This window comes from Arachis stenosperma, chromosome 5 (assembly GCF_014773155.1).
Source record: "Arachis stenosperma cultivar V10309 chromosome 5, arast.V10309.gnm1.PFL2, whole genome shotgun sequence".
Classification (NCBI taxonomy): Eukaryota; Viridiplantae; Streptophyta; class Magnoliopsida; order Fabales; family Fabaceae; genus Arachis; species Arachis stenosperma.
Window position 1 is genome coordinate 67372348 of NC_080381.1, and position 23750 is coordinate 67396097.

The 23750-nt window shown below is 41.4% G+C and overlaps 1 non-coding gene across 1 annotated transcript; it reads left to right on the forward strand.

Moving 5' to 3' along the window:
* The first annotated feature begins 926 nt into the window (after positions 1-926).
* LOC130984328 (small nucleolar RNA R71) lies at positions 927-1034 on the forward strand. The gene has a single exon (XR_009088270.1). It is a non-coding gene; the product is annotated as a small nucleolar RNA R71 (small nucleolar RNA).
* Positions 1035-23750: the final 22716 nt, after the last annotated feature.

Here is a 23750-nt window from a genome sequence, read left to right on the forward strand (position 1 = left end):
AGAGCAATGTTGGAACCTTCCAACACCAAACTTAGAGTTTGAATGTGGGGGTTCAACACCAAACTTAGATGTTGGTTGTGGCCTCCCAACACCAAACTTAGAGTTTGACTGTGGGGGCTCTGTTTGACTCTGTTTTGAGAGAAGCTCTTCATGCTTCCTCTCCATGGTAACAGAGGGATATCCTTGAGCCTTAAACACAAAGGATTCTTCATTCACTTGAATGATCAATTCTCCTCTGTCAACATCAATCACAGCCTTTGCTGTGGCTAGGAAGGGTCTGCCAAGGATGATGGATTCATCCATGCACTTCCCAGTCTCTAGGACTATGAAATCAGCAGGGATGTAATGGTCTTCAACCCTTTCAGTCATGAAACTTTGAGTGGTTTTGATTAGATTAGAGACCATGGTTGCTAAGTCAGAGTGGCTCTGCTTAGAATTCTCTGTCTGTTGCTGAAAAGATGATGGAAAAGGCTTGCCATTGCCAAACATGTTTCTTCCACCATTATTGTTGTTGAAACCTTGTTGAGGTCTCTGTTGATCCTTCCATGAGAGATTTGGATGATTTCTCCATAAAGGATTATAGGTGTTTCCATAGGGTTCTCCCATGTAATTTACCTCTTCCATTGAAGGGTTCTCAGGATCATGAGCTTCTTCTTCAAATGAAGCGTCCTTAGTACTGCCTGGTGCAGCTTGCATTCCAGATAGACTTTGAGAAATCATATTGACTTGCTGAGTCAATATTTTGTTCTGAGCCAATATGGCATTCAGAGTATCAATCTCAAGAACTCCTTTCTTCTGATTCGTCCCATTGTTCACAGGATTCCTTTCAGAAGTGTACATGAATTGGTTATTTGCAACCATTTCAATGAGTTCTTGAACAGTTCAGACAGACCATTATAGAGGATACCTATGATGCTCCATTCAGAAAGCATGTCAGAGGGACACTTTCTGATCAATTATTTGTATCTTTCCCAAGCTTCATAGAGGGATTCACCTTCCTTCTGTCTGAAGGTTTGGACTTCCACTCTAAGCTTACTCAATTTTTGAGGTGGAAAGAACTTTGCCAAGATGGCATTGACTAGCTTTTCCCAAGAGTTCAGGCTTTCTTTAGGTTGTGAGTCCAACCATATCCTAGCTCTGTCTCTTACAGCAAAAGGGAATAGCATAAGTCTGTATACCTCAGGGTCAACCCCATTGGTCTTGACAATGTCACAAATTTGCAAGAATTCAGCTAAAAACTGATGAGGATCTTCTAATGGAAGTCCATGGAACTTGCAATTCTATTGCATTAGAGAAACTAATTGAGGCTTAAGCTCAAATTTGTTTGCTCCAATGGCAGGGATAGAGATGTTTCTCCCATAGAAGTTGGGAGTAGGTGCAGTAAAGTCACCCAGCACCTTCCTTGCATTATTGGCATTGTTGTTGTTTTTGGCTGCCATGTCTTCTTCTTTGAAGATTTCTGTTAGGTCCTCTACAGAGAGTTGTGCTTTAGCTTTTCTTAGCTTTCGCTTCAAGGTCCTTTCAGGTTCAGGGTCAGCCTCAACAAGAATGCTTTTGTCCTTGCTCCTGCTCATATGAAATAGAAGAGAACAAGAAAATATGGAATCCTCTATGTCATAATATGGAGATTCCTTGAGGTGTCAGAGGAAAAGAAAAATAGAAGGAAGAGGTAGAAGAATTCGAACTTATGAAGAAAGATAGAGTTCTAATTGTGCATTGAGGAGGAGTGTTAGTCCATAAATAGAAGGATGTGAGAAGAGGGGAAGAAATTTTCGAAAATTAAAGTGAATTAATTAAAAGAAATTTTGAAAAAAGGTAATTGATTTTCGAAAACTAAGATTGGGAAAGAAATTAAGTGATTTTTGAAAAAGATTTTGAAATTAGAAATAAAAAAGATATGATTGAAAATTATTTTGAAAAAGATGTGATTAAAAAGATATGATTGAAAAGATATAGTTTTAAAAAGATATGATTGAGAAGATATGATTTGAAAAACAATTTAAAAAGATTTGAATTTTTTAAAAATAATGACTTGGCTAACAAGAAATTTAAAAGATATGATTCAGACATTAAACCTTTCTCAACAGAAAAGGCAACATACTTGAAATGTTTGAATCAAATCATTAATTGTAAGCAAGTATTTTTGAAAATGGAAAGAAATTGATTTTGAAAATATATGATTGAAAATATATGATTTGAAAAAGATTTGATTTTGAAAAATTTTGAAAACTTGAAAGAAATTTGAATTAAAAACAAATTTTTTCCTCTTGTGCCATCCTGGCGTTAAACGCCTAGAATGGTATCCATTCTGGTGTTTAACGCCCAAAATGCTACCTGTTCCGAGGGTTACCTGAAACGCGCAGCTCGGTCGTCTTAGGGAGGCCCGAGATGGGGGGATTGATGACCCGAGCTTGGTATGCCGAGTGGTTGGTGGTGGTACCTGCAATGACACTCCGATGCTTAAGTTAGCATGGGTCCAAGCAGATATTGAGTAGAATTAGAGTGTGTGTTATACCTGGGTGCTCCAGTGTATTTATAGTAGTTGGCCGTGATCTTCCCTGGATAAGATATTCTTATCTTATCTTATCCTTTTGGGAGTTTTATCTTTATCTTTGTGGAACCGCCTTTCCTAGGCCTTTTCGGCCTTTAGGTCTTGGGCTTCGTTCCTTTTGGGCTTCTTTAGCTTTATTGTCCGAGGTCCGACCTCAGGCATGGGCCTGGGGATGAGGTCGGACCTTCTATGAACTTTGCCGAGTTTGGGGAGCTCGGTCAGGGTATGAACAGTGCCCCTGCCCGAGTTCGTCCTTGAGAGGTCGAGCTCGGGCATAGTAGTTCTTTTCAAAATTCAAAAATGGTCGTTTCTGCATTTATTGCATTTTACCGTTTCTCCTCGATTTCCGTTCGGGCTTTGTGAAGGCATTATTTATTTGCCCCTTTCCTCCTTTTCTTCGTTTATTCTATTCCTTTCTGTTTTTTCTAAGTTTTCGCCATCTTCTTCTTCGAGCACCGCTCCTTCTTTCACTTTGTTCTTCTTCCTCAAATCTTTCTGTGCGTTTTTCCGGGGTTTCCTCTGCGCCGCCGTTTCGTTCCCCTTGCTGTCGGAGCTCGCCGTTTTCTTTCTTTCTAGGTTTGTTCGTCTCTTTTCTTTTGTACTCATATGCTTCTGTTCTTTTGTGTGGCTCTTTGTCTGTTTCTTTTTCTCTATGCCTGGGTTGCCCCGAAAAGAGGCGCCGCCATTGCTCTGTTTGCTTGTATATGGGGGGGGCTCTTTTCTCTGGTATTTTGTTGCTGCATTTTCTTCTATAAAGATCTTTGTTTCTTGTTTTGCTGAATGGGTTTTCGCTGTCTGCTTTTATGTGATTGTTGCTTGCTGTTGTATTCTTCTTTGTAGGCAAGAATTTAATGTCTCGAAAGGTTTTTCAAGCAATGTCGACCAAGATTCCAAGTGGTCTTGGCTAGGTAGATCCTGGTCCTCTAAGAGTCCCTTCTGTTGTAGATTCTGAGTATTTAGCTAGGTTCCGTAGGGAGTGTAGCATTTGTGAGAATAGAGAGTCTGAGCGGGATTATGAGCTAGTAGCCCCGGAGTCCGAGGAGAGAGTGTGCTTCCCGCCTTTAGAAAGTTTCGAGAAGCTTTTCTTTTATGCTTACGATTGTTTTTTCTCTAAGCTGGGTGTCCGACTTCCCTTTACTGACCTGGAATCCGAGGTGCTGTGGTCTTGTAATCTTGCCCCTACGCAACTCCATCCCAATTCTTGGGCGTTTTTAAAGCTGTTCCAACTTTTGTGTCAGTTTTTGGGCGTCTCCCCCTCTGTTTCTCTTTTTTCCTATCTGTTTGTGTTGACGAAACCGGGGTCGAGTGGAGGGAAGGTGTCTTGGGTCTCTTTTAGGGCTAACCAGGGAAAGAAGTTTTGTACTTTGTACGATGAGTCCTTTCATGATTTTAAGAACTATTATTTCAAGGTCCGGGCTGCTGGGGACGTCCGACCTTTCTTTCTAGATGAGAGTGGGGAGCCTTCTTTTCCTCTTTGTTGGCAAGAGAATGTAGTGTCGGTTAAGTATACCTTTGAGAGTCTAGATGAGGTGGAGCAGGCTTTTGTGGGTGTGTTGAGCAGTTTATGGGGTCGGGCACCTCACTTGGACACGAAGAAAATGTTGGGAGATCCAAGCCTTCTCCGTTCCGAGTTAGGTAGTTCCCGACCTCTCCGAGCTTCATCCTTTTAGTATTTTGCCTGTTTTGGTGGAATTCCTGTTTGTGATAATCCCTTTCTTTTTGTTTCTGCAGAGATGTCTTCTCAGGCGGATTCCATGAAGTTTCTTCGTCGGTCGAAGAAGTCTGCGGCTGCTCGGAATATCGAGGCTGAGGCTTCTGCCCGATCTTCTCCGCAGAAGGCTACTGTGGGTGTTCAGACTCGGTCGAAGACCATTCCGACTCCTCAGTTCCGAGCTATAACTCAAGATCCTCCGACCTCTGGGCCCGGTCACCTTTCCCCGCCTTCGACCTCGGGTCCTCCCCCAAGAAACAGAAGACCTCTCAGGAGCTTGCGGGTTTTAATGACAAGGATTTTGATGCCCTTGGTTGGATTGAACAGCATATTCTTCCTCAGACTTTTATTTCTACTGATGATGTGTCTATGGAGCATCATTTTCAGTATATGGCGCGGAGCTGTGTCCGGATGGCCAGTCTTCATGCCGCTATTGCCCAGGAGTTCAAGAAATCCCCCATTGGTGCGACCAGCTCCCGACTTGAGAAGGCTCAGTCTGATCTTGATAAGATTAGTCAACTGAAGGCTGCCAGGATTACTGAGCTGGAGATCTCTTTGGAGGAAGAGAAAACTAGGGCTACCGCGGCTGTGGCAGCGGCGAAGACATCTGAGGAGATGGCGAAGGTGGCGACAGAGAACTATACCAAGCTGTATGCCGAGCTTGTGGAGACGAAGGAGAAGTTGCAATCAGCTCGGGATGATTTTTACGAGCTGGAAGATAATGTGGCCAAGGGTATGGATGCTATGTTTGTGAATTTGAGGGATCAGATCCGGGTTCTTGCTCCCGACCTGGATCTGAGCTTATTCAGTACGGATAACATTGTTGTGGAGGGAAAGATTGTTCCTGCCCCTGCCGAGGATGAGGTTCCGGTGTCCGACCCCAAGGCTCCGGCGTCCGACCTCAAGGTTCCGGTTGCGGATCCGACTTCAACTTTGGCCGGGGATGGTTCTGGCATGGAGGTTTTAAACCGGGATGACGGTGTCGTTGATGCAGTCCCAGTTTCCATTTTTCCTCCGCAGCCTTCTGTTGATGTGGAGACCGGAAAGGTCCTTGATCCTCTGTGATCTTTTGTTTTTGGCCTTTTACCCGGCCTGTGGGTTCTTTTTGCTTTTTGGATGTTTTTCGTGAACGCTTTGGACACCTTTCTGCTATTTAGCTACTTGTAGTAACTTTTTTAGCTTATTATGCGGTGTTTTTGCGCTTTTGACTTTTTGTTCCGCTTTTTATGCTTTGTAGTTGTTTTTTGGATAGCAACTTTTTAGCTAGCGTTTTGCAACCTTTGTTTTAGCCTTGTTCGCATTTTTGGCTTTTGTTTCCGCTTTTATGCTTTTTAGTTGCTTTTTGGATAACAACTTTTTAGCTAGCGTTTTGAAACCTTTGTTTTAGCCTTGTTCGCGTTTTGGCTTTTGTTTCCGCTTTTATGCTTTTTAGTTGCTTTTTGGATAACAACTTTTTAGCTTAGCGTTTTGAAACTTTTGTTTTAGCCTTGTTCGCGTTTTTGGCTTTTGTTTCCGCTTTTATGCTTTTTAGTTGCTTTTTGGATAACAACTTTTTAGCTAGCGTTTTGAAACCTTTGTTTTAGCCTTGTTCGCGTTTTTGGCTTTTGTTTCCGCTTTTATGCTTTTTAGTTGCTTTTTGGATAACAACTTTTTAGCTAGCGTTTTGAAACCTTTGTTTTAGCCTTGTTCGCGTTTTGGCTTTTGTTTCCGCTTTTATGCTTTTTAGTTGCTTTTTGGATAACAACTTTTTAGCTTAGCGTTTTGAAACTTTTGTTTTGAGGCTTCTTCCTTGGATCCGGGCTTTTCTTCGGACCTCGGGCCGTTGAGTACCTCCTTTTGTTAGGTCCGACCTTTTCGTTGGTCGGCCCTTTAAGTTATTTTTGTAATCTCTTTTTATTTGGCTTTTTTTTTTTTGAGCCTTTTCAGAGTTACTTTATAACTTCTCACATTAATTTGAACCTCGTCGCTTTTATCTTTGCCGACCTTGTATGGTCTCTTGACAAATGATTTTTTGCGTTTTGTCGAGCATAAATTAATGCGCCTTGGTGGGGTACTTTCTAGGATTTGTTTCGTCATGAGGAAGGAGAAAAGAAAATAGAAAAATTCGATTAGTATTAAAAAGAAAGAATATTTACAAAGTGTTTACCCTTGACTAGGTCGGGTGTTTTATTTTAACCGGGTGTCTCATTAAAAACCCTTGTAGGGAAAAAGAGTACACCTCGGGTTAAATTTTTCTAGCTGTAGTACCGTCTTAGATTACAGGCGTGCCAGGCCCTGGGCAGCTCGTTGCCTTCTAGGTCGGATACTTTGTAATAGCCTGTTCCTAAGACTTCTGTTACCTTGTAGGGCCCTTTCCAATTTGCGGCTAGCTTTCCTTCTCCCGACTTTTGTGTTCCGATGTCATTTCGGATTAGAATTAGGTCGTGGATGGAGAAGCTTCGCTTTATAACTTTCTGATTGTATCTGAGGGCCGTTCGCCGTTTTAAGGCTTCTTCTCGAATCCGGGCTCTTTCTCGGACCTCGGGGAGGAGGTCGAGTTCTTCCCTTTGTGCCTGCGGGTTATCTTTTTCATTGTAGAAGATGATTCTGGGTGACCCTTCATCTATTTCGATGGGAATCATTGCCTCCATCCCATAAGCTAGTCGGAACGGTGATTCTCCCGTTGTAGAGTGTGGGGTTGTCCGATATGCCCATAGTACCTGGGGGAGCTCCTCGGCCCACGCCCCTTTGGTCTCTTGGAGTCTTCGTTTTAACCCGGCCAAGATGACTTTATTTGCAGCCTCTGCTTGCCCATTGGCTTGTGGGTGCTCCACTGATGTGAATTGCTGTTTGATTTTTAGTTCGGCCACCAATTTCTGAAAACTTGTGTCCGTGAATTGTGTTCCATTGTCTGTTGTGATGGAGTAGGGGACTCCGAACCTTGTGACAATGTTTTTGTATAGGAATTTGCGGCTTTTCTGAGCCGTAATGGTGGCTAAGGGTTCAGCTTCGATCCACTTTGTGAAGTAGTCGACCCCTATTATGAGGTATTTGACTTGCCCCGGTCCTTGTGGGAACGGGCCGAGTAAATCGAGTCCCCATTTTGCGAAGGGCCATGGCGCAGTGATGCTGATAAGGTCTTCGGGTGGTGCCTTGTGAAAATTGGCGTGTTTTTGGCAGGGGGGGCATATTTTCACAAACTCTGTTGCGTCTCTTTGCAAGGTCGGCCAGTAGAACCCGGCCCTGACTACTTTTTTGGATAGTGCCCGAGCTCCGAGATGGTTCCCGCACATGCCTTCGTGGACTTCTTCGAGGACGCCTTTTGTTTCTGAGGTCGGAACGCACCTAAGGAGGGGATTTGAGAATCCTCTTCTGTATAATATGTCGTGAATTAGTGTATAATTCTGGGCGTCCTTTGTAAGCCTTTTAGCTTCTTTTCTTTCGGCGGGGAGAGTTCCTGACCTCAGGTAGTTGAGTATGGGGGTCATCCATCCTTGCTGTTGGTTGGATATATTTAGTATTTCTTCCTCTCTTGGCACGGAGGGAGATTGTAAGGTTTCCTGGAGAAGACTTCTGTTGTTGCCTCCGGGCTTGGTGCTAGCAAGCTTTGAGAGGGCGTCTGCCGGGCATTTTGTTCCCGAGGTATGTGCTGGATTTGTATTTCTGGGAAGTGGCGTAATTGTGCCTGTGTTTGGTCCAGGTATTTTTTCATAGTTGGGTCTTTGGCCTGGTAACTTCCATTTACTTGTGATGTGATGACCTGGGAGTCGCTGAAGATCGCGATTCTCTGGGCTCCGACCTCTTTGGCTAGCTTCAGACCAGCTAGTAGGGCCTCGTATTCAGCTTGGTTGTTTGAAGCCTGGAACTCGAATTTTAGGGATAGTTCTATCCGCGTTCCTTGGTCGCTTTCGAGTATGACCCCGGCTCCGCTTCCCGTTTTGTTTGAGGACCCGTCGACATATAGGTTCCATGAGAGTGGGGTTCCAGGGGTCTCAGTGTATTCTGCGATGAAGTCGGCTAGATATTGAGATTTTATGGCAGTCCGGGCTTCATAGTGGAGGTCGAACTCGGACAGTTCCACCGCCCATTGTAGTATTCGTCCTGCCAGGTCTGTTTTTTGCAGGATGTGTCTCATGGGTTGGTCTGTCCGGACTTTGATGGTGTGGGCTTGAAAGTAGGGACGGAGCCTCCGGGCTGTGAGCACTAGGGCGTAGGCGAATCTTTCTATCTTTGATAGTTTAATTCGGCCCCTTGTAGTGCCTTGCTTACGAAGTATATGGGGTGTTGTCCTTGATCATTTTCTCGTATTAGCGCTGAAGCGACTGCCCGATGTCCGACCGAGAGGTATAGTACGAGCTCTTCCCCTTTTAAAGGTCGGGTTAGGATTGGTGGCCGCCCGAGGAATTCCTTGAATTCTTGAAAGGCTTTTTCGCACTCCGGGGTCCACGAGAAGGGTTTCCCTTTCTTTAGGAGTGAGTAGAGAGGTAGTGATTTTATCGCTGATCCTGCCAAGAATCTTGATAGGGCGGCCAGTCTTCCATTCAGTTGTTGTACTTCTTTGACACATGTCGGGCTCTTCATATTGAGTATTGCTTGGCATTTGTCCGGGTTTGCTTCGATGCCCCTTTGATTCAGCATGAAGCCTAAGAACTTTCTGGCTTCTGCGGCGAAGGTGCACTTCGTCGGGTTAAGTCTCATGTTGTGTTTTCTGAGGGTGCCGAAGACACTGGCGAGGTCGGTCAGCAAGTTTCTGTCTTCCTGTGTCTTTACCAGCATGTCGTCGACGTACACCTCCAGTTGTAGTCCGATGTGCTCTGAGAACACTTTGTTCATTAGCCTCTGGTAGGTTGCCCCTGCGTTCTTCAGCCCGAAGGGCATTACTACGTAGCAGTAGTTTGCCCTTGGGGTTATGAACGAGGTCTTTTCTTGGTCAGGTCCGTACATCGGGATTTGGTTGTATCCTGAGTATGCGTCCATGAAGGAGAGATATCTATAGCCTGAGGCTGCATCTACTAAGGCGTCGATGTTTGGTAGTGGATATGGATCTTTGGGGAAGGCTTTGTTGAGATCCGTGTAGTCGACGCACATTCTCCATTTTCCATTGGGCTTTTTTACCAGGACCACGTTTGCGAGCCATAGGGGGTATTTTACTTCCCTAATGAACCCTGCATCTAGTAGTGCTTGTACTTGTTCCTCTATTGCTTGCATGCGTTCGGGCCCGAGTTTTCTGCGTCTTTGTTGGACAGGTCGGGATCCCGGGTACACTGATAGCTTATGGCACATCAGGTCGGGGCTTATGCCTGGCATGTCGGAGGCTCTCCAGGCGAAGAGGTCAGAATTCTCCCTTAAGAGGGTTATGAGTTCCTCTTTTAAGCCCGCTTCGAGGTTTGCCCCTATGTTTGTCGTTTTTTCAGGTGTGCTCCCAATCTGGACTTTTTCGGTTTCTCCCTCTGGTTGTGGTCGAAGATCTTCTCGGGCTTGGACTCGTCCGAGTTCTATCGTGTTGATCTCTTTCCCTTTTAGGCTTAGGCTTTCGTTGTAGCATCGTCGTGCTAGTTTTGGTCGCCCTTTAGGGTAGCGATTCCTTTTGTGGTGGGGAACTTCATACAGAGGTGTGGGGTCGAGACTATAGCTGCCAGTCTGTTTAAGGTTGGTCGCCCAATGAGGGCATTGTATGCTGAAGTGACGTCGACTATAATGTAGTCGATGCTTAATGTTTTAGATTGCTCGCCTTTTCCAAAGGTAGTGTGTAGCGAGACGTATCCTAAGGGATGGATTGGGGTGTCCCCTAGCCCAAATAGGTCGGTGGGATAGGCTTTTAGCTCTTTTTCTTCAACTCCGAGTTTGTCGAAAGCCGCTTTGAACAGGATATCTGCTGAGCTTCCCTGGTCAATCAGGGTTCGATGTAAGTTGGCGTTTGCTAGAATAATGGTGATTACCATTGGATCGTCGTGCCCGGGTATTATCCCTTGAGCATCTTCTCGGGTAAATGAGATAATAGGTAGCTCGGGCAGGGGACTGTCTTCTCGGATGTGGTAGACTTCTTTGAGGTGCCTTTTTCGCGAGGATCTGGATGTTCCTCCGCCTGCGAAACCTCCGTTTATCATGTGTACGTGTCTTTCAGGGGTTCGTGGGGTTCGTTCTGCCCGATCTTCGTTATCTCCCCTCCTTCTCTTCTTGGTCTCTTCTCCTTTCTCAGCTATGTATCTGTCGAGTTTTCCTTCTCTGGCTAGTTTTTCTATAACATTTTTTAGGTCGTGGCAGTCGTTAGTAGAATGGCCATAAAGTTTGTGGTATTCACAGTACTCGGACCGATCTCTCCCCGCTCTCTTGTGTTTTAGAGGTCGGGGTGGTGGGATCTTTTCGGTGTGGCATACTTCTCTGTAGACGTCTACTAGGGAGACTCGGAGGGGGGTGTAGCTGTGGTACTTCCGCGGCTTGTCCGAGTTGGGTTCTTCTTTCTTCTTCTGTTCCCGATCTCGATCTCGGAGCGGGTAGGTTGATTCTTTTCTAGAAGAGTCTCTCAGCTGGGAGGTTTCCTCCATGTTGATGTATTTTTCTGCCCGCTCCTGCACCTCGTATAGAGAGGTCGGGTATCGTTTGGATAGGGATTGGCTAAACGGTCCCTCTTTTAGGCCGTTGCCAGTCCCATGATGGCTGCTTCAGTGGGCAAGTGTTGTATGTCCAGGCAGGCTTTGTTGAATCGCTCCATGTATTCTCGGAGAGTTTCTTGGTTACCTTGCTTGATCCCGAGTAGACTGGGGCGTGTTTTGTCTTGTCCTTTTGAATAGAGAACCTTGTTAGGAATTTTTTGGTTAGGTCCTCGAAGCTGGAGATTGATCCTGGTGGCAGGTTGTCGAACCACTTCATGGCCGACTTGGTGAGGGTGGTGGGGAAGGCTTTGCACCGAATCGCGTCGGAGGCGTCGACTAGGTACATTCTGCTTCTGAAGTTGCTGAGGTGGTGACTTGGATCGGTGGTGCCGTCGTAGAAGTCCATATCGGGCGGTTTGAAGTTTCGCGGTACCTTCTCCTTCATGATCTCTCGTGTGAAGGGATCATGATTGCCTTCGGGGGTGGTGCCGCGTTCCGTCCGGTCCTTCAGGTTGGCCTCTATTTTCCGTAGTTTTTCTTCTAATTCTCTGCGCTTGCGAGCTTCCCTCCTCAGATCTTGTTCAGTTTCTTTCTGCTTTTTTACGCCCTCTTCGAGTTGTTTCAGCCGGTTTTGCTGTGTCCGAACTGCTTCTAGAATTTCCGAGCTTTCGGGATTTTGGGGATCTTGGTTTGGGAGTGATGTCTTTGGGCGATTCTGTTTGTTTCCTCCTGGAGTGCGGGGTGATAGAGGGCTGTCCGGTCGTTCTCCGGTGTCAACTTCCTCCTCTTGTTCTGATGTAGCGTGGTTATTATTGGGAGGGTCGTCCGCCATGGTAAAGGGATGACTTCCAGGTCCCCGGCAACGGCGCCAATGTTCCGAGGGTTACCTGAAACGCGCAGCTCGGTCGTCTTAGGGAGGCCCGAGATGGGGGGATTGATGACCCGAGCTTGGTATGCCGAGTGGTTGGTGGTGGTACCTGCAATGACACTCCGATGCTTAAGTTAGCATGGGTCCAAGCAGATATTGAGTAGAATTAGAGTATGTGTTATACCTGGGTGCTCCAGTGTATTTATAGTAGTTGGCCGTGATCTTCCCTGGATAAGATATTCTTATCTTATCTTATCCTTTTGGGAGTTTTATCTTTATCTTTGTGGAACCGCCTTTCCTAGGCCTTTTCGGCCTTTAGGTCTTGGGCTTCGTTCCTTTTGGGCTTCTTTAGCTTTATTGTCCGAGGTCCGACCTCAGGCATGGGCCTGGGGATGAGGTCGGACCTTCTATGAACTTTGCCGAGTTTGGGGAGCTCGGTCAGGGTATGAACACTACCCTTTTGGGCGTTAAACGCCCAGCCGTTGGCTGGCGTTTAAACGCCAGTTTTCTTTATTCACTGGGCGTTTTGAACGCCCAGCTTTTTCTGTGTAATTCCTTTGCTGTATGTTCTGAATCTTCAATTCTCTGTATTATTGACTTGAAAAGACACAAATTAAAAATTTTTTTTGGATTTTTAATAATGAGGAATAATCAAAATGAAACTAAGATCAAATAAACAATGCATGCAAGACACCAAACTTAGAAGTTTGCATACTATTGACACTAACAAATTGAGAATGCATATTAGAAACAACAAAACACTCAAGACAATAGAATTTAAAGATCAGAGTAAGAAAATCATCAAGAACAACTTGAAGATCAATGAAGACACATGATTAAATTCGAAAAAATGCAAGAAGAATAGAAACATGCAATTGACACCAAACTTACAAATTAGACACTAGACTCAAACAAGAAACATAAAAATATTTTTGATTTTAAGATTTTATAATTTTTTTGGATTTTTTTTGAAAATTGAGTGAAAAAGAAAATAAGGACATCAAAATTCTTAATGAGAATTCCAGGAATCATGCAATGTTAGTCTAAAGCTTCAGTCTAAACAAATTAGACATGGCTAGCCAAGCTTCAGCAGGACATTACATTCAAGAGCTAAATTGATGAGAATCAATCAGCTTTGGTGATGATGAACATCATCTTGAAACACTAGAATTCATTCTTAAGAACTCTGAAGAAAAATACCTAAGCTAAGCAACGAGATGAACCGTCAGTTGTCCAAACTCAAACAATCCCCGACAACGGTGCCAAAAACTTGGTGCACGAAATTGTGATCATCAATGGCGTCATCAACATGGAATGCTCAATTGCAATCTCAACTCTTTACACAACTTCGCACAACTAACCAGCAAGTGCACTGGGTCGTCCAAGTAATAAACCTTACGTGAGTAAGGGTCGATCCCACGGAGATTGTTAGTATGAAGCAAGCTATGGTCATCTTGTAAATCTCAGTCAGGCGGATTCAAATGGTTATGGATGTGATGCAGGTGGAAATTGTCTTGCAACAGATTTCCTTCGGCAAGTGTACCAAATTTATCATCAAGTAAAAACTCACAATAGAGTGAGGTCAAATCCCACAGGGATTGATTGATCAAGCAACTTTAATTAGAAGAATGCTTTAGTTGAGCGAATTCAGAATTTGGGTTGAGAGCTGCAGAAAATAAAATGGCGGGAATGTAAATGACGGAAAAGTAAATGCTAGAATTGAAGAACTGGAAGTAAATGACTAAAAATAATTTGCAGATTTGTAAATGCGAATGAGGTGTTTGCTCATGAAAGTAAACGCAGAAATTAAAGAGAATGGGTGAGATCAGAATTGGGGAATTCATTGGGTGCAGGAGATGTTGCAATTCTTCAGATCAAGTTCATTTTCATCTCTTCCTCAATCAATGCAATCATTGATCTCCTTGGCAATCTTAATTGATTGAATTACAATTTCTTGTAATTCAATCTCTCAAATCTTGATCAATAGCCAATTCCTTGGTCAATTGCTCATGAGAAGAGATGAAGTGTGGTCACTGATTATACCACATGCATTTCCCAAATCAAGTATTGAGAGGATTATAGTCACATATCCATCCAAACCCAATTTGGTCTAGCATGAGAAAGTATTTCTAGCTTGATCTCTTCATTCCTCTTTCAAGGCTCAGAAGAGATCCAAGTTTGAATAGCTCCTTTTCCAAGATAACTACCCAATGGGATGAAGATCGAAAGCTTTCAAGTAAAATCAAGAGAAAAGATAGAAGTAGAATAATGAAAACTAGTATTGATCCATCAAATTACAACAGAGCTCCCTAACCCAATGAAAGGGGTTTAGTTGTTCATAGCTCTAGAAAATGAAAACAAAGATGGAGAATACATTATGGAACTAGAAAAGCAGAGTAAAATACAGAGAGTAGTGCTCTCCTTCCAACCTCCCTAACTTTCTAATAATTCAAAGCTACTCCTATATATACTACTCTTCTCAGCTTCTAGTTGGTTCTTCAAGTCTTGGGCCTTTGCATCTTGAGTTTGAAGCAGTTCTTTTCTTCATTTGGGCTTGGTTTTACTTGCAGAGAGAAAGTGTGAAGTGGGCAGAGACTTTAGCTCAAAACGTTAGAGGTGTTAACATTAAGTGAGAAAATGGGTTCGAAAACGTTAGTGTCATTCAACTTTTTCACTAACGTTTCTTACCCAAGTAAAGGCCACGTTAACTTCAACGTTAGTGGCACAAATGTTGCCACTAACGTTGCCTCTTTGTCCTTCGCACACGTTATTGGGACTCAACTTTCCCAATAACGTTGAGAGCCTCCCCCTTTCCCACGTTAGAGTCCACATTAACTTAGTTAACGTGGCTCTTTTAACGTAGGCATGCCAATCTTCGAGAACGTTAGTGACACTCAACATTGTCAATAACGTTCCAATATGCCCATATTCACGTTAGAGTCCACGTTAACTAGGTTAACGTGGCTTCTAACGTGGCTTTGCAAACCATTTCCAACGTTAGTGACAATGTTGAGTGTCACTAACGTTGGCTCATCTTTCACTCATTGCCGTTAGCTTCCACGTTAACTCGTAGAAGTTAACGTGGCTCCTTGGGGTTTTGTGGTTGCTTCCAACGTTAGTGACAATGTTGGGTGTCACTAACGTTGTCGACCATTCTTGCCTCTCACGTTAGCTCCCACGTTAACCAAGTTAACGTGGAAGTTAACGTGGTACATTGCACCTTAGGCCAACGTTAGTGACAATGTTGAATGTCACTAACGTTGGCTTCCTTCCCCTTGTTGACGTTAGAGGCCACGTTAACCAAGTTAACGTGGACTCTAACGTGGCCACTTATGATCATTGGCCAATGTTAGTGATAATGTTAAGTGTCACTAACGTTGGCTCAAAGTCCTTTCTTTACGTTAGAGCTCACGTTAACTTAGTTAACGTGACTCTTAACGTGGGCAATGATGGCTTCGAGAGCGTTATTGGCAATCACTTTTCTCATTAACTTTGCAAGTTACCTCCCATTCCACGTTAGTGGCCACGTTAATTAGATTAACGTGACTGCTAAGTAGTTCTTCCCTGCTTCCTTTGGTCCTGAAATCAAGCAATACTAGGCGTGGCACACTAGTATTGTTTTCCAGAGAGGATGGATAGAGTGCACACATGGGAGTGGCACGCCAGATCTGGGCGTGCCATGCTGGTTGAAGGTTCCAGAGAAGAGAAGCAAAAAAGAAGAGCCTGGGCGTGCCACTTGAGCTCGAAGGCATGGCACGCCAGGCTATCTGTGCAAAGAAGAGACCCTGGGCGTGCCGCTTGGGCTCGAAGGCGTGGCACGCCACTCAAACGCCAGGGACATGCCAGGCACATGCTTCATTTTATGAGTTTTTTCTTTTCCCTCCAATTGTAATTTTCTTTTCTCTTTTTGTATTTTCTTAATTCTAGTGATAGGAGTAGTATAAATAACCACTATAAGTACTGAAAAGTGGGTTGGATTGGCAAGTTAGTTATTACTTTTACACTTCACTTCATATCTTCCATCTCTTGTACTTTTTCTCTAAGCTTTGAGTAGCTAAACTCCCTCTGATTGGGAAAGGGAGCTCTATTGTACTTGATGGATTAATGATAGTGAATTTCTTATTCTCTACATCTTCTCTTTGATTTGCTAGAAAGAATTTTTTTTTCATGCTATTGTTCAATCATCTTGGGAAAGAGGTTGAATACAAAATGGGTTTCATGGGAACCTTGGAAAAGGAAATATGAAACCATGCTTGAAATTCCTTCTCACACTTGAGTAGATATGGGTTTTGGGATTGGATATGGTGACATATAATTCACCCAGTATTTAGATCTTTGAGGATGTGTGGTATAATCTGGGACCAAGCATATCTCTCTTCATGAGCAATTAGACAAAGAAATTGGCTGATTATCAAGATTTGAGAGATTAAATCACCAAGGGATTGGGGTTCAATCAATCATAATTGCCAAGATGTCAATGAGTTGCATGATTGAAGATGAGATGAGCTGAATTTAATCCAAAGAGAGAAACATCTCCTAATCCCAATGAATTTCCCCTATTCTTATCTTTCCTATTCTTTGTAACTTTGCTTTAATTTCTGCTATTACCCATTCCCCACTTACAATTCAGCCATTTATGATTCAGTTCTTTACATTCTTGCTATTTACTTTTCTGCACTTTTTTGCCTATCTTTACTTTCAAGTCATTTACATTTCTGCTATTTAATTTTCAGCATTCATATTCTCTACATTGATTAGCTTAACTAAATTCACTCATTAACTAAAATTGCTCAATCAATCAATCAATCTCTGTTGATTCGACCCCACTCTACTGTGGATTATTACTTGACGATAATTTGGTGCACTTGCCAAAGAATGGATTCATTTTATATGGGGAGTGAATTTCGGTTATTAAATATTTTCATTGATTATGGAGTAGTTTTCTATACTCTTGGCCTAGGCTAAGGGAATTGGGTGACCTTGAGTCATTGGGTCTAATTGAATTAGTGATTTGAGAACCCTTGTTGGTCAAATTGATATCCATTGACACTAGTCTACTACTAAGCCAATTAGTAGTTAGATTGGGACTTATGAGTTGAAGTTGATCAAGCCTATTTGACATACTTCACTTCTAGACGTAGACTTAATGGGCTTGGTACCTCATAATTATCAATATATAGTTATTAGACGAGGATGGTGATCCCAATTCCTATGCCTTAGCCAAGAGTCCTTTTTATAATTCATATTTGAAACCCAAAAATCCCAATTACTTGATCCTTGTTATTGTTAGTTTAGTTGTTTACTTAGTTCTAGAATAGAAGTAGATTCATATGTTGCCTTGTTAGATTGCACTCACTTATACCTTGCTTTAATTTCTTTGATTTAGTCTCTTGCACTTTAAATTTTTTGCAAGCTAAGCTTTAGTAGTTTAAATTCTTGTTTATGACTCTCAACCCCGGAATTCTAACCAATCTTGACTCACACACTTGCCCATTCTCTTGAGGACAACCCGAGGCTAATACTGTCGGTTAACTTTTATTGGGGTTGAACTAGTAACAACCATATCAAAATTTGATCGAGGGTTTATTTGTCGGTTTAGGACTATACTATGACATTATCTTTGTTGATAAAATCTAGACCACCAATAATCTTAATATCATGTGTCCCTTTGAATTTTTTCCTTTTTTCAATGCCCTATTTTTTTTGGTGACTTTCCAATGCTCTATTTAGTCTAGCTGATTGACTACTGGACCCTTCTAAAGGAGCCTTAGGTGCAATTTATGAACTTTGTCAAACTAGCCCAAGGACATGTGGTGTAATAATGACTGGTGCTGTAAGAACCAAAAATTTATTAAAACATTTGATTGGAAATAAAATAATAATTTAATTGTGCAGAATAGGTTGGAAGATTTAGAAATATTAATTTGAAAATTTAGAGGTGAGATTTGGATTCAACAGATTTTTCCGAGTGGTAAAATGTGATTTTCTGTAGAAAAATGCCTAAAAATACGTACCGGTAATTTAGCCAGCAGTACTAGCTTAAGTCTGTTCGGTACTGCTTATTGTAACACCCTTACTACCAGAATGTCACGCTTCCGGCTGTGCTACTCTGATAGCAAGAAGTATGACGACTTATTTATATACTTAATGTCAAAATAGGAGCTTGTGACACGACATCGTGTCGCTAATTTCTTTGAAAACCGGAAATAAAAACTAATTTTTTAAAAAAGAACAAACAGGTGTAGATTCCTATACAAGATTTCTTACATAATAGATTATAATATAATATACATATAAAACACAAAACTCCTATCCCTCTTACAAAATTGTAACAACAAAGACGAGGGAAGAAAAATAATATAATTAATTCAACATCATATAAACCCAAACGCAACTCTTCATAATGCTTCTTCATCCGATTCCTGAAAAGGTTAAGCTGTAAGGGGTGAGAACCTAACCACACGGTCTCACCACGGAGTTTCAGAATTATTATAAGAAGATTCTTAATAAGAAAACTATTTTCAAGCTCAGTGATTATCATTGCCTTATGAATCTTTTAAAACCAATAGCTAATCATTTAAAACCTTTTTAAAGTGACAACATTTAATCTTTCAGAAATCCAAAACCTTTCTTTTCTTATAAGAAAATCTTAGTCAAAGACCAACCACATAGTCAGTCAACTCAATCATCAATTCAGCACCAAAGCTCATTCCCAAAAGTACACCAGGACAAACATAGGCAAAATAGACAAGGAAAGCACAGGTTTAGGTAGCAGTTATAGCAAAAAGTTCAGGTAGCAGTTAAGAATAGTTTAACAATTAGGCACACCAAAAGACGTTCAAACCCAAGCAAAGCATACAAATGCATATGATGCATACCTGTCCTATGGCGAATGAGCTCATCTGTCGGTTATCCAGCCAACCCGACAAGTCCGAAAACCTTAGACTGTCCCCCGACGTGCTCAATGGTGGTACCATTCCTGGGAATTTATAGTGCCCGGTCACCCTTACATCATAGGATCAACAGAGTATCGAGTTTCAACCTGGAGCAAGTGGAGGCAAGCCACTACGTCTACCCAGGAAAACTCGTGTCTTAGATAACTCAAATTCATAAGCCATATGAATAATTCATTCATCATTTATCAATATCTAAGCCATTCTCAATTTCATCATCATTCATCAATCCATATCTCATTTCCAAATTCATTCAAAAATCACATTTCAAAATCAATCATCATTATCTTTCTTTCCATTCCATTAATCAACGATCCCAGTCCAAAACATAAGTCTCTCTTTTTAAATAAATCAATCATAAAACATATAATGTTTAAAGCCAAATCTTTTTACATAATTAATTCAAACAAAACTTCTAATTTTATAAAATTTCGGCAGCATCTCCTCTAAAACTCAGACTCTGCCACCCTTTTCAGGTCCCATCCAAACATTTCTCAATCCTTTTCTCAACCACTTCCAAATCAAACCAATTCCAATAATAAAACTCTTTTTAAAATCAAACCAGCTCAAATATTAAGTCATTTATAAAATCAGACTAACTCAAAATCAAATCGCTACCAGAATCAATTTATTTTCATATTTCAAATTATTCCCAAAATCGATTCATTTATATTACCAAATAAACTCTAAAACCAAGGAAATCCACTTTTCATAATAATCAAGTAAATAACATTTCAAACCAATTTCTTATCAACAACCACACACCACTCACGTAATCAAGCAACCAATAATTCAGTTTAACAAACCATCACACCCACAAGACAAATGTAATCACAGAAGTATATCTTTCTACGTCAATATTTATTTATAACAACTCTATAATATAAAATAGATTTTTAAAAAAACCCTACCTCGATTAACCGAGTTCACACAAATTTATTGTGATAATTCCCTCTCCTTTTAATTCATTGCAGCAGCTGCGACTATCACACAACTAGAACGGAAGTGGCAGCAACCGAAACAGCGATAATGTTAGTCTTCACCGCAGTGGCCATGGTTGCAGCAAAATAGAAGATTCAGGATGGATATGAATTAAAAGCAATTACAACCCTGGGGATTCAAGACAAAGTAAAGACTAGAATTAAAATAAGAACATGGAAACCATAGCAGTGATAAAACAGAACATACAAATAGACCAAACCTAAGGGAAAGAACAGACCAGTAGCAGGATAACAAAATTAGAACTAGCAGCAGCTTCAGCAGTCCCGCGGCAACACTAGCGTCAATATTCAACCTAATTGTAGCAGAAAATAGGATAAAAGCAGAGTAAAAGTAGAAGTAGAACAAGTTTAAGGAAATGAAGGACCTAAAGCGAAATAGAGGCAACAAAGATACCTCTATCAGTGACTAACGGCAGCGTAGAGTTCAGTGGTGTTCACGGCGGCATCCGATGGTGGCGTATCACTCAGAAACTCGCGGTGACAAGCAGAGCTAGGCTTCAGCGGCTATTTCTGGGCGGCAGCGGCGTTCTCTGGCGGCAAAGGCACCGCCAGAAGCTTCGTAGGTGGCGAATCTGGCGAGGATTCCACCGGGGACACGAGCGGTGACGACACGAGCGGTGACTGTGCACGGTTTTCCCTTCCTCGCGGATCTCTCTCCTCTGCTTCACACATGGACGATGACAGAGGCGACGCAGCAGTGGTTCGTGAGGCGTGGTGCAGCGGCGGCAAGGAATGGTAGAATAGCATTGTGCTTCTTCTTCTCTGGCTCCCTCCTCCGCGTCGGCGCTAGTAACGATGGCGGCGAGCAGCTTGGCCCACCAACGCTGGTCTTTCCCCTCTCCTCTCTTCTCTTTATTAACTCCGTTTCTCCCTCTTTCCTTCAACGTTTTCTTTCTTTCTTTTTGTTTAAGGTTGCTGTTGTGTGATGTATGTGTTTACTGAAGGGAATATGAAGGATAGGGGCTAGGGACTCATTTGGGTGAAGGGAGTGATTTTGAGTATAATTGGGTTAGGGTTTGGCTTTTTTAGGGGAATTTTAGGATTAATTTTGGTTTATTTTAATTAAATTAAGACATAGAGTAGTAATTTGAAATTCAATTAAATCTTTAAAATTATTTTAAAATATTATTTGTTGTATAAAAATACTAATTGATTCTCAATCAATTACTCTAATTGAAAATGTATGGTAATATAATTAATTATTTCTATCCTAAAATATAAAGTATTAAATTATAAAGATATAAATTATTTAAATCTAATCGTATAAAATTCTTATTATTTGATAACTACTAACTTTATAATTTAAATATAGAGAATTCAATAATTATAGAAATTAGGCAAAAACCTTAATTTATTTCAAATCCAAATTAACAAAAACTGCTTTTTAATCATCTTCGAATAAAAAAAATTTCTGAAATTAAAACTGTAATTAAATATATGATTTGAAATTAGTTCATAATAAGACTTTTCAAAAGTTTTGGGTCCTACACTTATGAGAAAATAAAAACTATAGAAATACTTAGAGAAAGAGTAAACTACCATTTCTATTCACGAAAGTTGAAAATGCTGACATATCTACCCAGAGAAAAAGAAAATTACCATTTGTACCTATGGAACATAAACTTTTTCTAACAAAACTATCCAAATCCAAAAAAATTATTTGAAATTCCCAAATTACCTTCTACTATAACCCATCTCTAACTTCTCCTCTTACTCGACACCAACACATTTCCGATCCCAAACCCTTCCACCACTGAAATTCTTCCTCACCACCACCCTAAACCCTAACTAACACCATCACTCAATTACAAACACAGGACAAGTACAAACTTTAACATGTCTTGTTGTAACTCCATTGAAGGGCTAGCAGATGTGACAGTCATAGGATACAGGTCCCAATCCGTTTCCAACCAACTAAACCATCTCTTCGCTCCAACCAACTAAACATTCTCTTCGCAGTGTCAGTGATGGACTCTTGCTCTCTTTCCTCACCACGGTTCTTCCTCCCTCATTAAACAGCATCGATGATGATGGTGGCAGTGACACCCACTAGCGCCGTCGTCCTCTCCTCCTTCTTTGATCTCTTATGCGCTCTCCTCCTTCCAGACCAGCGACAACGACAGTAACGGACTCAATCAATGGCGGCGACAGCTCCCCCTTCCTTTGTTCTGGCTCACGTCTCTCTCTTTTGGCTCCCACGTTGCCAGTGTGGTCTTCCTCTCGCTCCTCTTCTCTTCTTCTTCCTCGGGTGGGGGTGTGCGTGTAATGTCTCTGTGTGTCAGTTTTGGAGGGACGTAGGGTGGTGGCTGGGTGAAGAGAGTTAGGGTTAGAAACTCTTCCATTTAGGGTGGCTGGGTGAAGGGGGTGGTGGTGGGATTTGAGATTAGAAAAGTTGTGGTAAAGATAAGGGTAATTTAGGGATTTTAGGTAATTTTTTAGTGTTTGGATAATTTTGTTATGTAGAACCCATATTTAATGGGTACAAATGGTAATTTTCTTTTTCTATGGGTAGATATGTCAACATTTTCAACTTTCGTGAGTAAAAATGGTAATTTACTCCTTAGAGAAATATTTAGAATAGAAAAATTAGACATTTATTTTAAAGTTTTGGCCTGAGGTTGGGCCAAACAAGCCAAAAAATACAAATCGGTTGGCTAAATTCAAGTTGGACCTAAATCCAACATATTTAAGTTCATAAATTAGGCCATTTAGTCTCATTTCAGCACTAGAGCGGGAGGGAGCAGCTGAGATTGAAGAGGAAGAACCATAGAGAGAGCATTATTTACTTTTATCTTCTTTTGATCATATCTTGTGATTCGGAGCTCTGATTGGTATGCTGTTTGTAGCCACGCATTTGTCTCGTCGAGCTCTTTGATTCTAACTGAACAAAGTTGGTAAGAAACTCAGATTTCTAGCTCCATTCCTCTGCCCTATGTCAAACTCGAAAATGGTTTTTGGGTATTCAGATTCTTTGTGATTTAATTATTTAGGTGTAATCTAGCTTAAGTGATTAGTGGGTTTCACCCCAAGATTTATTGAACAAGGTAAAGTATCACTAAACCCTTGTGTTTAGTTGAATATTAAGAACCCCAATGTTAATTTTGGAACTTGTATGGTATTAGATTGAGAATGTATGTTGATTGGAGTTGAATTGAAGAATTGGAGTGCTTGGGATTGATATACTGCAGTTGGGACTTGTTGATTTTGGTTTGGAAGATTGGAAAGCATGTGGAAGAGGCTTTTTGGTGTTTTGTTTTTGGGAAAAAGTCGGCCAACGTATGGTTGTAAACCCCGAATAATTAGTGAATAATTAGTTAATAAATTAATTATTAATCAAATAAATTATAAAATGGAATTTTATGATTTAGTGAGGTAGAACTAATTAAAATAAGAATTTTGACACTAATTTTAAAGAATTTGGCTCAAGATTAGGCCGAACGGGCCGAACCAGACGAACAGAGACCATAATGGGCCTAAGGCCCATCCCAATTCATAAATACTCATGAGCTTCAGCTCAATTGCTTCTCAACACAAGAAATAACAACGGGAAAGAGGGAAGAACAAGGAGGAAACCTAAAACCCTCACCACAATTTCAAATCCATATAACTTTTGATCCGGAGCTCCGATTGAAGAGCCATCAGTGGCCACGTGTTCATCTTGAAATTCTCTACAAAATTCATTAAACGATTTGGTAAGAAACATTTTTTTCGTGGCCAGACTTTCCCATCTGAGGATTTTGATGTTTTGATGTATTAGGATTGAACTAACTTGGGGAAATTGATGGGTTTTGTCTAAATAATCCATGGGTAAGGTAAGAAAACTCTAAAACCTTGTGGTTATCCAATTATGTAAACCCTAGTTATTAATTTGGTGAATTTCATGGAATTAGATTGAGTTTATATTAAATTAGAGATTTAATTGGTGAATTGGAATGCTTGAAATCAAGCTTTGGTAGATGGACCTTGTAGCACTTGATTTGGAACCTTGGAGGCTTGAATAGAGGAGTTTGAGCTTGGGGAGAAATCAGCCAAGGTATGATTTTGGTTTCTCGTATTTAATATATAATGTCTTGTGAAAACTTAGGCTGGTTGAC